Raw genomic sequence first — 17,301 nt, 5'->3', positions numbered from 1 at the left:
GCCATTTATGACAGTATTCCCTTAATAAATTTAAAAGGACTGAAGCATTAATAAATGAAAAGAGATCGGAAAAAATAAGTTTCTGACTACAATGAAATTAAAGTAGAAGTCAACAACAGACTTTTAAGGTATTCAAAATTTGTAAAATTAAACACCATACTTTTAAATAACCAATGGCTCAGAGAAGAAATCACAGGAAAATTAGCAAACACTATGAAACACAATATACCAAAACTTATAGGTTGCATTGAAAGCAGAATTCAGAGGAAAATATATAACTCCATGCACTTATATTAAATAAAGAAGAATAATCTCAAATCAGTAACGTAAACTTTTACCTTAAGAAACTAAAAATGTAAGTCCAACTAAACCCAAATTATGCAGAATGTAGGAAATAAATATATAGGGAAATAAATGAGATAGAGAAAAGAAAAACAGTGGAGAAAAATTAGCTAAACTAAAAGCTGTTTCTTTCTTTGAAAAGTTAAGCAAAACTGACAAACCTTTATCTGGACTGACCAAGACAAAAAGAGAGAATACTCAGATTCCTAAAATCAGGAATGAAAGAGGATTCCTGGCCATAAGAAATAAAAAGGATTGTAAGGGAATACTATGAACAACTATTTGCCAACACATTAGATTATATAGATGAAATGGACATATTCTTAGAACTTTGACTTGAGAAAAAATAAAACTGGAATAGGCCTAAAAAAGTAAAGAGTTCTACTACTACTACAAATAATAATAATAACAAACTACCCAGAACAGAAAGAAAAATGCTGGCCCAGGTGGCTTTGTTGGCAACTTCTATCAAATATTCAAATAAGAAATAACCCCAATCCTTATCAAACTCTTCCAAAAAATAGAACAGGAGAGAACACTTTTTAACTCATTCTATGAGATCAGTATTACCCTGATATCAAGATTAGTCAAATTCATCACAAGAAAGAAAACCTATGGTTCTCTTATGAATATAGACACAAAAACCCTGAAAATGTACTAGCAAACTGAATCCAGCAACATATATAAAGTATTATACATTGTGGCTAAGTGGGGTTTATACCAGGCATGCAGGTTTAGCTTTGAAAATCAATAAATATATACCAAATCAGAAGAACAGAGGATGAAAGCCACGTGATTATCTCAGTTGGTGCAGAAAAAGCTTTTGATGAAATCTAATACTATTTTATGATTAAAAATAACAAACCAAGAGTAGAAAAAATTTTCCTCAACCTTTTAGAAAATCTTAATAAAAATCCCACAGTTTACATTGTACCTAAGGGTGAAAGACTGAATGCTTGTCTCCTAAGATCAGGAAGAAAACATGGATTGGTGCTCCTGCACTTCTGTTTAATAGTGTACTGGAGAGTGTAGCCAGGGTATTTAGACAAGTCAATAATTTTTTTTTAAGACACCCAGATTAGGAAGGAAGAATTAAAATGATCTCTGTTTGTAGTTGACATGATCCTGTCTGTAAAATATCCTAAGGAATTCACTAAAAATCTTTTAAAACTAATAAAGGAGTCCAGCAAGGTTGCAAAATATACAAACAATACTCAAAAATCTATTGTATTTCTAATACTAACAATTAACATTCTGAAAATGTAATTATTTAAATAGTTCCACTTAAAATAGCATTAAAAAGTGTAAGAAAAAATAAATCCAAAACTTTGGTATATGTTTACCAAAAGATGTACAAGACTTGTACACTGAATACTATAAAACATTGTTGAAGGAAATTTAAGGAGGACCTAAATAAATGGAAAGACATCCCATGTTCATGAATTGGAATATAATACTAACATAAGAGATGGCAATTTTCATTAAATTGACCTACAGATTCAATACAATGTCTAATACCCCAGCTGTATTTTTTGCTTTTTTTTGGCAGCCATTGTCAAACTGATCTTAAAAATTTGTACGAAAATACACAAGACTCAGAATAGCCAAAATAACCTTGAAAAAGAACAAAGTTGGAGGTCTATCACATCCTAATTTCAAAGTTTACTGCAAAACTAAAGTAATGAAGAAAGGGTAAAACTGAATTAAGTATTGACAAATATAGATTTGAAAGTCCAGAAATATATTTGAGGTATATTGATTTTTGACGATGATGCCAAGACATTAAAAGGACAAAAGAATTGTCTTTTCAAGAAATGGTGCTGGAACAACTGGATGTCCACATGCAAAAGAATGAAGTTGAACATATACCTCATACCATTCATAAAAATTAACTCCAGATGGATAACGGACTTAAATAGCATAGCTAAAACTATAAAACTTTTAGAAGAAAACATAGGAGTAAATCTTTGTGAATTTGGGTTTGGCAGTTGTTTCTTATTTTTCACTCCAAAAGCATACACAACAAAAGAAAACAGATAAGCTGGACTTCAGCAAGATTAAAAACTTTTTTGGCTACAAATGATAACATCAAAAAGTGAAAAGATAGTCCACAGAATGTGAGAAAATATCTGCATATTTTCTAACTGATGAGAATCTGTATCCAGTTATATAAAGAAGAATTATAACTCAATACAAAAAGGCCAACTTGATTAATGAAATGGATAAAGGATTTGAATAGAAATTTCTCCAAAGAAGATATACCAAAACCCAGCAAGCACATGAAAGGTTACTCCAAGTCATTAGCCTTAGGGAAGATACAAATCAAGACCACAGTGCATGGCTTCTTGGCTTTTTGGCTAAGATCAACTGTAGCATCTGTTCTTATCAGTTTAATATCTAATACGTCCTCTATCCGAGGACAATACATTAAATGGATTTTTGGATCAGGGAGATGGAATGGGGGCGGGGGGCTGCTCTGTCCATTCCACATATTGCCCTGCTATTGCAGTAACTCCAGAAATGGTGCACCCAAAAATAAAAACAACGAAAACAACACAGTGCAGTACCACTTCACATCTACTAGGATGGCTATAATTGAAAAGACAGTAAGTAAGTGCTTGTGTGGATGCAGAGAAATTGGAACTCTCATACATTGCTGATGGGAACGTAAAATGTTGCAGCCTCTTTGCAAAACAATCCGGCAATGTCTCAAAAAGTTAAATGTGCCAGGACTACTATGGCAAATGCCACAGACTATTTGGCCTAAACAATAGCAATTCAATTTCTCAGTTTTGAGGCTCAGACTAGAAGTTCAAAAACAAAGTAATGTCAAGCCATACTTTGGCTTTTTCTGAAGTCTGTAGCATTCTGGTGGTGGCTTAGTAGCTGCCTATGTCACCTGACAATGCCTTCTTTCTCCTTCTCTGGCTTCTACCTCTTCTGCTTAGTTGTCTGTGTCTCTGGGTAGAATTCCTCTCCTTATATTGTATTAACTCCCGCCCATATTCAATTTGGTCTCATCTAAGTAAGATCTCTGAAGATCTTTTTACAAATAAGTTCATACCTACAGGACCACTGATTCTGGCTTGCTTTTTTGGGGGCTGGGGTGGGGAGGGAGGCATGATTCAATCTACCACCTATATGAGCCAGCAATTCCATTTTTAAATTTAGACCCAAAAGAAAGGAAAATACAAGTCCATGTAAGAAGTTGCACCTGAATGTTCAAAGCAGCATAACTCATAGTCGCCAAAATATAGGAACAACCCAAATGCCCATTAACCTATCAATGAATAAATAAAATGTGGACTATACATACACTGGAATGTTATTTGGCAATAAAAAGAAATGAAGTACTAATATATGGGACAATGTGGATAAACTGAAACATTATCCTAAGTGAAGGAAGCCAGTGACAAAGGACCACAAGCTGTATGATTTCATTTGTATGAAATGTCTGGAATAGACAAATCTCTAGATCCAAATGTAGATTGGTAAATGGGGGCAGAAAGAATGGAGATTTCTTTTAGGGACACAAACATGTTCTATAATTTGATTATGGCAATGGTTGTACACCCTTTTAATATACTAAAAATCATTGAATTGTCTACTTTAACTGGGTGAATTGTATAGTATGTGAACTATATTTCAGTAAAGTGTTTGTTTTCCAAAGGTTGTTTGATATCTTGTATTTCTTTTGTAACCTGGCACAAGGAATCAGTATCCTCTTGAATTTCTTATGGATATAATTTTGAATGGATTAGTTTTTCTCTTATTTGCATCTTTGAAAGGTGACTAGAGGAAATTTTAGAAGCAAAATTAGAGAATTCCAAGTATTAATCTATTTACGGATATATTTACCAGTAAATACCTATTTTTTTCTAAGAGAATGTGCTTTTTTCAGCAGCTCTAGTATTCATAGAGTAATTGTGAAATCAGACTATAATTTTCTAGATAAGTAATATTGTTTTTGAGGCTCAGATCACTTTAAGATGTACTTTTTTCCCTCTAAAAAGATATAGTCAAAAAGGTAAGCTATTTATAACTTAAAGAATAATGTAGTTTTTTAGGCAAGAGTTCCTTAATCTCTGAAAGAAAAAATGTCTGTTCTTTCTCTTTGCTTTTAATGAAGGATTCCAGTTTTTCTGTTTAAGGGGACGAGCTCTGAGAATATAACTAAAACCCTTTTAGAAAACTTGTACTGGCCTCCAGTGAATGCTCGTGAGCACAGTCACACAGTCCCCAGGGCCTCCCAGAAGATAGATTCACTGTGACGGTACAGCCGTGGTTGGTTTAACTTTCACTGCCAACAAGTGTATTGCTTGATTTAAGTCTCGAAGACTCTTCCCTCAAGTCCTTCCATAAGAAAGAGGATTGAAAGAAAAATGTAAAGACCTCTGTGTTTTTAACTTACTTACCACATAGATATATGTGATAGAGATTTGCCTTATTGTGTCTAAATTTAAAGGCAAAAATTGAAATTGTCGCATACTGGCATTCCGCAGCACCATTCCCCACCACCTCCCTACCACCATCTAAATGTTGGACACTCCCTTGGAAATCAGTATCAGTTAGTGATGCATTCCTAAAAGAACCAGGGTTTAATTTGCTTCTCATTGCAGCATCAAGCATAAAAATGTCTAACTTTGGTTGCTCTATTAAATTATTTTATATGGGATTGTTCCAGGATTAAAAAATGAATGAAATGCCTTTGCTATCCTTTCATAGTTGATAAATTTTAACTAAGGCAAGAAAAGTGACTTCAAAGTATCATTTTAGAAAACACATCTTAGGAAACTGTAGTTTAAATCTTGCTACCCAAATGTTTTTGGGCAAGAAAACGAGAGTAGCAGAAATGAAGATGAAATGCGAACAGGAAGAGCTAAAGTCAGCCAAGGATTTGCAGAGTTTCAGGCATCTCTTTTTCTCATTTTCTCAATTTTTTCCTTCTATAACCATAAAAATCATTGTGTTTTGAGATGTATATTAGCAGGAATATAAGCAAGGGCTTTTTTTTTTTTAATCAATCCATATGGTAGCCTTTATGTATGGTTTTTTGTCTTTCTCCACATGGATTCTAATGCCATTAAAATTTTTCAGAAAAGATAGGTAATTTTTAATAGTTTCTTAGGCCTAAGTATAGTACAAAATAACTATTTTTAGGACTTTTCTTTACAATGTTGCTGTCTTTATTTGTAGTCCCTTCTACCAAGATTTTAAGTACTTTAATCAATTACTGTTATAAGTCAAGCTTCATAATTAGGATGGAATTTCTCCTGCTTTTTTCTAGTGCCAAAAAAAAGAAAAAAGAAACTAGCATGTTCTTCAAGCACCCCTAGAAGCTGGAATTTGAGTTGAGATCTATTTGAAGCTGAGTGCTTTTTCAATTAGCAGCCTTTCATTTATAGCCGAGATGAGCAGAAATCTCCATAAAAATGGGATTTATACTAGTCTCCCTCCTTTGAACTAGCATGGAGAGACCAAGTAACTCTCATTTTGAAAGTTAGGTTGCATTTATTGCCTGGGTGATGCCAGACTGATTTGGTGTTACCTTTTTGGTAAGTAAATCCTTAAAATAATACCTGCTTCTCTGTGGAAGTTGCCACGCACGAGGCAGGTAGCTAGAGAGGTCTCCTGTGTTCCGTGAAGATACAAACCAAACAACAGAGTTTGTCATTTGACTGTCTCTTTGCACTCTATAACGTCTTCCAAAAGTAAAACAATCCAAAGCAGCCAGTTGTAATGCCAAACTAGACATTTCCCGTTTTAAAAAGTTTGGGAATATTTTCCCCCTTTCCTACCAAGTGTGAACAAAATTTGTTCATTATAAAATACATATGAAGAAAATATTCAAAAGACCAAGGTGGTTTCAGCTTATTCTGAATGTTTCAGTGAAAGAAACAGGTGTTAATGCAAAATAGGCAGTCTAAAATAAATAATGCTTTTGGGTAAATTAAAATAACACATTTAACTAGAAGGAAAAACATAGCTTTAAAGGCACAGAAATTTGAGACCCTGAGCTATGCAATCCAGAGTAAATATCGCAGGGGTTTGGAGTAACTAAAGTGATGACTTGAAATCATAATTAAGTATTGAACTGATTTGACGGTTTTCGTTTTCAGACTTCAGATTTAGTTGATTGAGAGGTTTTCTATCCAAACAGAGAAAAGCCCTTGTGTACAGTGATCCTCTTTCCTGCCATTTTATTCTACATATGTCTTCAAGGGTCCCAAAGACAGTAGTTAAAAAAAGGACCTCTTGTCAAACTAATCAGGTTGTTACCCTGTTTCTGAGTTTCTCCTTCTAAAAAACTCTGCCTCTCCTTGAAAGCATTTCTAGGTATTTCTTGAACTCATTTATCCTCAATGCTTGTATTCCTTCTGGTAACATGTTCCCTGTATTTTTTTTGTCGTTGTCGTTTTATTTAAGGGAATAGTATTACTAATATCCTGTATTTACCGTGAATATCCTCACATTTATATGATTGAATTTCTTCTCTTTGTTCAGACTTCTTATTTTGAAATCACATCATGCAACAGAGGAGTTAAAGATCAACTTAAGTTTTTTTTCCATATATTTATAAACTTTTTTGACTATGCTATCTCTGTCACTATCATTTCCGGGAGGAATAAGTACTGCTTTCTTATGTGCACTTACAATTTCAGATTGGCTAAGAATCTGTTTTATTTTCTCTGTAACATATTGAGATACAGCTGCATTTTGAGTATTGGCAACCATACTCAACTATTTTGTCATATGCAAAATTCTAGAAAGGATACATAATATATGACTCATACCAAACTAATTTGTTGTTTGTTTTTAGTGCACTTTTTTTTTTTTTTAATTCAGTTTTATAGGTCATGTTTGCCAATTTTGAAGCTAATAATATGGTTTCCACAGATTTCACTCCACTGTTTCAGTAACCATACCACTCAGTCCTCAAAATAGTCTACATTTTTTTCCACGGGGCCACCCAGGGCTGTAGTGAATCTATCCTTGTTGTCACTGTCTTGCATATTCACTCTACTGTGGTCTTGCTGAGTTTTTTTCCATATATTTATTTGATCTTTTCAGTGTGTTTACTCACATGAATACTGTGTTTTTAAACATATAAGTGGTTGTAAGTTTTCAGTTGTTTATGTATTACTCATGCATTTTTCATTCACTCAACTTTCACAGACACTTAATAAATTCAAGGTATTAGAAAGTGAATATGTAGGGATCTATCTTGCTTTTTTTTTCAATAGAAGGGGTTCTAGTTTTTCGGGTTTTTTTTTTAAAGATTTATTTTATTTATTTTTTAAAATTTATTTCTGTCCCCTTCCTCCCCCCACCCCCAAGTTGTCTGCTCTGTGTGTCCATTTGCTCTGTGTGCTTCTGTGACCTCTTCTTTTTTTTTTTTTTTTAAAGATTTATTTATTTATTATTTAATTTCCCCCCCTCCCCTGGTTGTCTGTTCTTGGTGTCTATTTGCTGCGTCTTGTTTCTTTGTCTGCTTTTGTTTCTTTGTCCGCTTCTGTTGTCGTCAGCGGCACAGGAAGTGTGGGCGGCGCCATTCCTGGGCAGGCTGCACTTTCTTTTCACGCTGGGCAGCTTTCCTCACGGGCGCACTCCTTGCGCGTGGGGCTCCCCCACGCGGGGGACACCCTTGCGTGGCACGGCACTCCTTGCGCGCATCAGCACTGCGCATGGCCAGCTCCACACGGGTCAAGGAGGCCCGGGGCTTGAACCGCGGACCTCCCATATGGTAGACGGACGCCCTAACCACTGGGCCAAAGTCCGTTTCCCTCTGTGACCTCTTCTATCCTTATCAGTGGCACCAGGAATCTGTGTTTCTTTCTGTTGCATCATTTTGCTGTGTCAGCTCTCTGTGTGGGCGGCGCCATTCCTGGGCAGCTGCACTTTCTTTCATGCTGGGCGGCTCTCCTTACGGGGCACACTCCTTGTGCATGGGGCTCCCCTACGTGGGGGACACCCCTGTGTGACAGGGCACTCCTTGCACGCATCAGCGCTGAGCACGGGCCAGCTCCACACGGGTCAAGGAGGCCCAGGGTTTGAACCGCGGACCTCCCATGTGGTAGGCGGACGCCCTATCCATTGGGCCAAGTTCGCTTCCCTCTATCTTGCTTTTTTAAGTTTCCTTTTCAAAGCATGTAAAACCATCTTTCTCTCCTTGTTTTATTCATTTTTTCCACTCCAAAGAAGTCATTTGAAGGGAGTAACATACTGTCATTTTAAAGACTTAGGCATGTTTCAGAAAGAAATTTGACATTTGAAAAGATTGTTACTTATTCTGAAAAACACAATAATTAACAAGAAGTAAGACGGAGACTCCCTAACTAATTAGGGATAAAACCAGACCATTATGTTCCTTCTCTTTCTGTATGTCCATAAAAACAAACAGAACAAAATAAAAAACAAGAGGGGCAGATCTTCTCAAATTTTGCCCACAGATGCCCTCCCCACATTGACAAAGCAGAGCATTTCATTGATCTGGGAACTTTGCAGATGGGTTCATCACAACTATGGGTAATACCTGGTGGCACTCTGTATATTTCATGCAGTGTCTTTAAAGTTTAGGGTATATGTGAGTGACGCTTTCAAATGGATGAAAGAGTTGTGGGCAGGGACAGAATTGCTTTAGTGCATGAATTAATTTTCTCCTGGATCCTTTTTATTATAATATATTTTTAATTCTGTGATAACCATGGTGATAATTGCATTCATTTTCACCCATTCCAGTCAGACTGTACTTTAGCCAATTTTTCTGGGAGTGGGGGTGGGGAACAGAGAAAAAAAAAAGGCAGAAAAAATTCGAACAAAATATTGAATTTTTTTTGCATTAACAACCTCCTCAGGTGACACTCATCCCCCCTACCCTCGCCATGATTCTAACCTTCTTCCTGATGACCCCTGAAAAGAGGAGAAAAAGGTGGAAATGGCCAAAGAGATTTTACACACTGGGCAGAACTTTTATTGGAGAAGATTTGAAGGGTGTAGAGAACTTCTAGAAAAGGGAAAACCCATTGTAGAAGAAAGGGAAAGAGGCCTTGGAAGGGTGAGTGCCCCTGAGCATTCTGTGTGAAGCTGCCAATTTGTGTCTCTTTAAGCCCAAATACAGTCTGAGTTTGCATGCCTGTTCCTTTTCTACCACAAAGGCGCATATATCGAATCATTCATAGTTGTGATGTTGGGTGATGATCTTATAACTTCCGCTTCAGGAAATCGTTCAGCTGAATATTTTAGGGAGATGCACGAAAAAACCTTTCTGCAGTCACCACAAAGATGTGTGTATCAGTGTGTCCACAGATTAATTATATAATCAGAAAACCGGGGTGAATCAGATGAGAGTAAGGCCGGTGCTCCCTGCGATCCTTCTGAGGGTCGTTAGATTCTTTCTAGCTTGCTTCCTGACCTTATTACCTCATTTGTGTTTTGTAAACCCAGTTACTCAAACCCAATTCCTTCTCTTTCCTGACTCTACTTTAGTTACCAGTTTTCTAGCCTCTTGTTCAAAAATTAGAAAAGGGGAAAAGGAGGATTCCTGGGATATTACATCAAGCCTAGAGTAGCTCCTCACTGCCCCATGGTATCCTCATACACAGGTTGAGAAAAAGTGCGTGGATGTCATCATTGCAAAATTAAGTAGAGAGATTTCTAGACCAAGATTTCCATCTGGGATGAAGTTAGAAAGTATTCGTAGAAGTGAAGATTTTACTGTGGTTTCTTTGTTTTGTTTTTGTTTTAAGACTCTTCATTTAGATCAGCTACTGGTGAGTTAAATGTGTCAGCTTGCACTAGTGAAAGGCATGGACCTCAGGATGTTCATGTCTTCCAGGGTAGAATTCAGTCTGTACTTCTGAGCATAAGGATTCATCTCTAATCTTCTCTCCCGCCTAAATCAAAGGTGAGCTGGCAGGTGGCAGAGAGAAGCCACCCAGAAAGACCCTCCTAATTATTCACGTATTTTCTTTTTTCAGTTTTTACAGTCTTGAAGACCTACATTATTCATGTCTGTTCATGTCAGTTTCTTCTCAGGACACTGTTTTTGTATAGAATTACCTTGTCCTTATAATGGAGATGAATATAAAGAATGTGCTCTCTCAGATTCACACCCAAACAAGTTGAGTTCAATGGTGATTTACCCTGCAAGCTGAGGCATGCGATTCTGTTGACAGTTTTATTTTTTGGCATGGCTTTGGTTCTTTGCATTCACTTAGTTCCATTGGTGGAAAGGTGATTTCCTTGCAGGTAATTACCTCAAAATGGATTTTTCTTTCCCCTCATCAGCACTTATCCACTCTTTTCAGGATGGAAGGTTTTAGCTTCCCTGATTTGAGCCATGCCTTAAGAACACGCCCCTCAAAATGTCAGGCACCCTATATCTGGGCCATCACTAGCCTCGAGAATGGTCTGTTTGTTAGTCATTAGGCATTTTGAAAATACCATGAATAAACTCAGCTGATTTAGGAGTGTCTTTCAGAAATTTTGTGTCCCTCCTTGTGGCTACTGCTGATTAGCTTTTTCTGGAAGTGCCTTTAGGAAGTTGAAATCTCTTTAGCAGAATCACTGTTGCTTTCACTAAGAGGAGTTGAGTGGAAGTACTAAAGGTAGGGAGGACTATCATCTTTTAGACAGCTGGAAAGGGCTAGAATTTGGACCTTGACTCCTTGAGATGTTGAAACACTCAAACCCCTACCCGCTTGTCTCGTGAAACAGAAAAATGATTTGAAGCCTGGGGTAACAGTTCTGTCTTCCTGAGAGTCAATCCATTTATTCGACTGTCAGTGTTCTCTGTTGAGGAGTCTTGAGCAATTTATAGGTATAGTCAAATGAGTGCCACCAACTTAGAAAGGCTGGATCATTCTTGCCTTCGCTTTGCAAATCAGCTTCCATTGCTCTCAGCTCACCCCTTAGCAGAACCCACATAGTTTTATAGATCTGGGACTTGTCCATTACAGTTTTCTGCCCTGTAGAGTAGTTTTGCATTTTGTTTACCACTGTTTAATTTTTAGTATCTTTCCCTTTCAGAAGTAGACTAATTTTTCAATACCCCAGCTAGCCTTTTGTTAGTCCCAGGATGGAATCCCTTACAGAGTGGGGCACAAAAGCCTTCCCTTCAGATTGGGTCAGTATGTAGTGATGGAAGGGCATTTCATCCAGGCAGCAAGGTAACCAGAGGTTCCGTGTGGCAGTGATACACACCGTGACTGTTTATTGAATACGTTCTCTGCACCAAGCACTAAGCTTAGCACTTTAGCTTTTGGGGGGATAGACTGGGCTTTGGGGGAAAGTCTGAGTTGAGCCCTGTATGTAGAATTCCAGCAGGTATGTTAGTTTCTTGATCTTCTGATGCTTTTTGACTTTTGGATGAATCTTTTGAAAGAGTGTGCTTCCTTGTGATTTTGATCAAGTTTAGGTTAAAATTAGTCTTCTAGAACATATTACCAACAGATTTTAGGGCTAAAGTAGCCTGAACTGGCAGGGGAAATCCACCCTGGAAGTAAGCATCTGTTATTCTTAGCAAGAATGCTTGTGTATGCAAAGGTAATTCAAAAGTATGTTTAATCAAACACATTAATACAGCTGATTATGGAGTTCTAGGGAAGACAATGATACTCAAATGAAGGCAACGATGACTGAGAAGAAAGGATTGCTTTAAGGCACATTTAAAAATTATTTAATAGAATCAACATGATTTAGAAATTTATTCAATTTATATTTATGGACACTTAAAATATGTATAACACTCTGGGTGCGCATATCATTGCTTCTGTATGTTCAGCCAGTGACCATGGAAAAAGGAGTTAAAAGTTAATTTGTTGAATACCTAACTTAGTAAGTACATCTAACCATCACATGTATGTTTCTGTAGGTGTGATGTTGGGAATCACTGAAACGTATAATTGTTTTCCGAAACACTGAACTGGTTTATAGGCTCTTGGTTGACTTTATTTAATATTGTCGTTTTGTTGTGAGATATTGAATAATTTCAATATAACTGTGCTTGTAAATAAGAAAATTGTTGAAAAGGAATAGGTTTTATTTGTTCATTTGATTAGTTGGTCTACTAAAGCTCCAAACATGTAAAACTACCTTGGAAAACTATTTGGTAGTAAATATTGAAGTCCAGTATCTGTACCCTGTGGCCTTGCAGTTTTGTTCTTAGGCCTGTATATCCAAGACAAATGGAAACTCTCCAAAGGTCCACAAATGTTATATTACAAAGCAACAAAAAATAACAACCTAATGTTATTCTCAGCAACATTGATGGATTTCATAGGCAAAGTCCAATACAAACAGTATGTTTTTGATTTATATGATGTTCAAGAACAGGCTAAAGTCATCTGTGGCAATAGAAGTCAAAAGGGACTTCCTGAGGGGGTATTCAGAAGGAGGAATTACAAAAAGGAGCCCTCAGGGGTGCTGGGAATATTCCACACATGGATCAGAGTGCTGGCTACAACTTTGAATACATTTACAAAAAGTTAATTTAACTATATACTTGAGTTTTAGACATTTTACTATAGTTATACTTCCATAAAATATTTTTAAAATTAAAATTTTAAACATTAGCCAGCTTAAAAGAACTATTTATTGAACAGCACACCACTAAAGTGACTGGAGACAGTAGGCTGAGGATGGCTTCCGGGATCTGGATACTTAATGGTTTGACTGTGGTTGGACAGGTATGTGACAGAATTATTTGGTACATTTTGATTACTTTCTTAAATGGAATTTTTTTTTTTAAAGATCTATTTCTTTATTTCTCTCCCCCCGCCCCCGCCCCGATTGTCTGTTCTCTGTGTCTATTTGCTGCGTCGTCTTCTTTGTCCGCTTCTGTTGTTGTCAGCGGCACGGGAACCTGTGTTTCTTTTTGTTGCATCATCTTGTTGTGTCAGCTCTCCGTGTGTGCAGCACCATTCCTGGGCAGGCTGCACCCTCTTTTGCACTGGGCGGCTCTCCCTATGGAGTGCACTCCCTGCGTGTGGGCTCTCCCACGTGGGGACAACCCTGCGTGGCATGGCACTCCCTGCGCACATCAGTACCGCACGTGGGCCAGCTCCACACAGGTCAAGGAGGCCCGGGGTCTGAACTGCGGACCTCCCAAGTGGTAGACGGACGCCCTGACCACTGGGCCAAGTCTGCTTCCCCTCTTAAATGGAATTTTTGAAGAAAGGAAAAAGCTAAATATACATTCTCTGAAAATGAGCTGTAAAGACTTAAAATCACATTTTGAAACTTTTATTCCCTAAAAATGAGCATCATAAATTAGCTAAGTCAATGTTTATGTCTCTTTTACTTCCAAACCCTAGCAGGTCTTTGAAAAATGAGTCAGTTGCTTAGTCAATATGTCATTTCCAAAAATAAAGATTGTAGACTTGCAAGGAAGCTGGAAATGTGTTCCTCCATGGGGTGGGATCAAATGTAATTTCACCCCAGTATCTTCACAGTGCTAAGTGCAACTGGGATACCTAACAGATGAGCCAGAAATCAAGTTCAGTTTCTGTGACAGTTTCTGCGAAGGGCCAAAAAATCATGCCATGCTAATGGCTAAAGTGTAGAAGGGAAAGCAGAATGTCTGAATAACATGCAAACTGAATAATCATTCACCGAATAAGTAAAAGTTGATCATGCAATCTATTCAATAAACTTGTGCTAGGTGATTATTCATTTGCTGAATAATACTTCCCCATAGTACTTTTTAAATTATTATTTATTTATTTATTTCCCTCCCCCCCCCACCCTGGTTGTCTGTTCTCTGTGTCTATTTGCTGCATCTTCTTTGTCCGCTTCTGTTGTCGTCAGCAGCATGGGAATCTGTTTCTTTTTGTTGTGCCATCTTGTTGTGTCAGCTCTCCGTGTGTGCAGTGCCATTCCTGGGTAGGCTGCACTTTCTTTCGCGCTGGGCAGCTCTCCTTACGGAGCGCACTACTTGTGTGTGGGGCTCCCCTATGCAGGGGACACCCCTGCGTTGCACGGCACTCCTTGTGCACATCAGCACTGCGCATGGGCCAGCTCCACATGGGTCAAGGAGGCCTGGGGTTTGAACTGCGGACCTCCCATGTGGTAGACGGATGCCCTATCCCCTGGGCCAAGTCCACCGCCCACCATAGTACTTTTAATCTAAATATTTCACTGGTACTTTGCTGTTTTTATGACTACAAAGGAAGGGAGCTATTTTGTTTTTTGTTTGTTTTTAATATTTTCCTTGAAATCGAGTAAGTCATAAGGCAGAATATTCAGACTAGGGTAATGGTCTAAGGTTTGCTTTTTTAGCTGACATTTTGAAAAATAATTTATTATCTTTATATGTTTTATCGGCCTTTAAATGACTATAACACAGAACATTGAATAAGTGGTGGACATGTGGCATGGTGTGTGAGATTCCTTGGCAATAATGTCCTTTCCATATTCAAGGTCAGTTTTAATACAGGGTATGGCTGAGAGTGAGGGCACTGGAGCCAGTTTGCCTATGTTCACCTTGACTGCGCCACTTAAGAACCATAATGTGGCGTTGAGCAGGTCATTTCAGCTGTAAAGTGTGGACAGTACTGGTACCTATTTCGAGTTTTTGTGATGATTGAAAGAATGACTAATATAAAGCCCTTTGCTTATGTGCATGTAAGTGTTTGGTATAATTCCCATTAAAAATTATAATAATAGATGTGAAAAAGTTCTCAAGAATTTCTTTTTCCTTTGTGGTTGTCATTGACCATGTGATTTTATCCGTATCAATTTTCTATTTCTGATGGTTAGCATCTCTCATTTAGATAATACTGAACTATGAAGTGAGGTGCTAATACCCATGTGCTGTAGACACATATTTAATATCCAAATGTTTTGGTAATATCGTGCATATTAGTCAGAGTTCTCTAAGGAAACAAAACCAATAAGAGATATATATTTATATATGTTATTGTAAATATTATGAGATTTTTCAATAGGAATTAGTTCATGTGACTCTGGGGATGGGCAAGTCCAAATTCTGTAGGAAGGCTTCCAGCTGGGAACTCTGATGAAGGTTTTTGATGAATTCCCCAGGAGAAGCTGGCTGGCTGAAGTAGAGATGGCAATTCTCTCTTGTGACTGCTGAAATTGTCACTTCACCTTTTAAGGCCTTCAAATGACTGGGTGAGACCCCTCTCATTGTTGAAGGCTGTCTCCTCAGTGGATTGTAGATGTAATCAGCCATAGATGCTATCGACGTACTGATGATTTAATTTCAACAAATATAATCCCAGTAACAATCAAGCCAGTGCTTGCTTGACCAAACAACTAGACACCATAACCTGGCCAAGTCGACTGTGAACTTAACCATCATATCATGTAATTATTAGATGTTTCACTCACAGTAAAGTTTTTCTAATACTTTATTTCTAATACAAGTATACAGAGTATCCTCTGAATTATAAATGCTAAAAACAATGTTAAAGTTATGGATAAGACACATCTCAAATCAGATTTTTAGAGAAAATTTTGAAGGGGAAAATGTAACTGAACAGACTTGCATGCAATCAGGTAGATGAAACACTTCTCTGATTTAACAAGTGATTTGAAATTGTGAAGACCCAATTTATATCTTGTTATATTCTACCTGACAAAACTGGCTAAGTTGGTAAAAGGTTCTTTTGAAAAAATAAGAAAGAGAAGATGGTATATCTTTTTCAATCAAGGAGTTTAAACATCTCTGCATATTTTCTCTATGCTTAAAAAATGGAGAAGAATGTGGCTTTTTGATAGTTGGTTTTAATTAGATAAGCATTTTAAGAGTCTAATAGTATTTAAACTTTTAACTATGTTGCTATAGATAGTGTTTTTAAAAGTGGTATGTGAAATTTGAAATGCAACTTAGTAGAATAAAAATTTTACTAATATATATACCTAATGCCATTTTTTTCCCCTCTAGTATGTTTGAGATTAGTTTGAGCTCTTGTTTTCTCGTTTGGTTTTGCATTTTAAAAAAATCACCCTACATACCTCTGTTTTGTCTATGAAAGAAGAAATTGATATAGTAAGTCAGGGATTTAAAAATCAAGAACGCCCTGAATTTTCCAGTTTAGTCTCTGAAAGGATAAGTTGAAGATAAAGAATTGAATTTCTAATTCTTTTAAACTTACCCCTGTAAAAATTATCAAAAAGCTCAAGATGTTCCTTTGTTATTTTCTTTAGAGAATTTGTGTGCTGTCTTAAAGGTCTTTTATAACAGGTATGTGTGCACCTGGTGAAAGCAGCATAGAGCAGGTGAAAGCTAGTGGGCTTTGGAGTTAGGCAGAACAGTGGCAACCCCTGTTGCCCCTCGTTATCTTGGGTCTTTCGATAATTTACAGTTTTTAGTGTTGCTTTTTTCTAAGAATCAATCCATAATAGTTTTTATTATTTGGGCAGGTATGATTTGAATATGCTATATGCCTAAAGCTATACTCCATTTGACTTGAAGATATTTAGAACAGGCTCCTCTTCTTCAATAGCTTGCATTCTAAGGTACAGAAAAATCAGATCATTGATTAAATGTGGCTTATCTTGTATGTTAGGTAGGTACCATCCTTTCTTTGTTGAAGGTGCACCTAGCTACTGTTTAAGATCCATATTTCTTAGAGTTGTTTACCAAACCCCTTTTATATAACAATCATTTGCTTTTTAAAAAAATAACATGTATTTCTGACTTGATTTTTGATGTAATACTGATTTATAAGGGTATATTGAATGGCAAAATATAGTAGAGGGAGATATTATTTAAGAAATAACTGCTAGCCAGATGGGTAATAGTTCTTTAATGTGGGGAGATAATGACTCATTGAACTTATTTGTAATTATTTGAAATTTTTGCTGCTAATTATATGGAATAACCTGGGATATCGAACCAGGAGACCAGTATCAGGATAACAGGCTAAATGAGAATAAAAGCAGCCATGAAAATGGTGCCAGGAGAGGTTGAAACAATTAACTCAGTTAAGGAGC

At 37.0% G+C, this 17,301-nt stretch overlaps 1 protein-coding gene and 1 non-coding gene across 2 annotated transcripts in view; both read left to right on the top strand.

Annotated features, from left to right (window-relative positions):
* Nucleotides 1–17,301, top strand: part of FMN2 (formin 2) — a 399,341-nt gene that overhangs the window by 151,644 nt on the left and 230,396 nt on the right.
* LOC111759070 (U2 spliceosomal RNA) lies at nt 2,680–2,876 on the top strand. Its single transcript, XR_002793164.1, has one exon. It is a non-coding gene; the product is annotated as a U2 spliceosomal RNA (small nuclear RNA).

Source organism: Dasypus novemcinctus, chromosome 13, assembly GCF_030445035.2.
Source record: "Dasypus novemcinctus isolate mDasNov1 chromosome 13, mDasNov1.1.hap2, whole genome shotgun sequence".
NCBI lineage: Eukaryota > Metazoa > Chordata > Mammalia > Cingulata > Dasypodidae > Dasypus > Dasypus novemcinctus.
This window is presented reverse-complemented; position numbering and strand designations above follow the sequence as displayed.